This window comes from Opisthorchis viverrini (assembly GCF_000715545.1).
Source record: "Opisthorchis viverrini unplaced genomic scaffold opera_v5_31, whole genome shotgun sequence".
NCBI classification, from domain to species: domain Eukaryota; kingdom Metazoa; phylum Platyhelminthes; class Trematoda; order Opisthorchiida; family Opisthorchiidae; genus Opisthorchis; species Opisthorchis viverrini.
Genome location: NW_008751688.1, coordinates 1,204,260 through 1,204,937, shown reverse-complemented (window position 1 = coordinate 1,204,937; position 678 = coordinate 1,204,260).

Genomic DNA, 678 nt, shown 5'->3' with positions numbered 1-678 from the left:
AGTAAACATCCTGATTTACGGATATTATAAGGAATAGGGGAAGAAAATTCTGGGTCGCAGTCAGCTATATAAGCCCGCCGGTGGATTAGGCGATGCAGCAGGCCTAGTTCAACCTGATGCGCCTTAGCCATAATGGAACCAGCCCAAGTGATAAGCAGCGAAGACGATACGGTAGTGTGGATGACACCGGAAACAGGGACTTAGTAAACGAGCGCTGCACATTCTCCACAGCAGTCCGGCATGTTTGTGAATACTGTGAGGCGAATTCAGGGCTGGATTCAAGAATTGGTCTTACAAATTGTTTAAAAATGGCAATTAAACAGGATTTGTTATGGAAGGATCGGCGAATGTAAGCGCAGAGCTTGCGAGCTTTAGCCACTCTGTACCTTACATGTTGGTTGAAGCTAAATGTACAGGAATACCTAAGGCCCAGGTCTCTCACTTCGGGAAGAGTAGGAATGGGGAGACCGTTAAAGGTAAGCGTCCAAAGAGGAATTTGGAATCGATATGACAGGGCTTGGCATTTTGGAACAGCGAGTTGCTGGCATTGCGGTGAGTGACATTTTCCTCGTTATTGCCGGTTCAGGCGTCACAAATGTTCCAGGTGCAGTCGTCGTGGCCACAAAGAAGATTTGTGTCGATCTCAAAGACTGCAGCCACCCGCACACCACCGTGCAG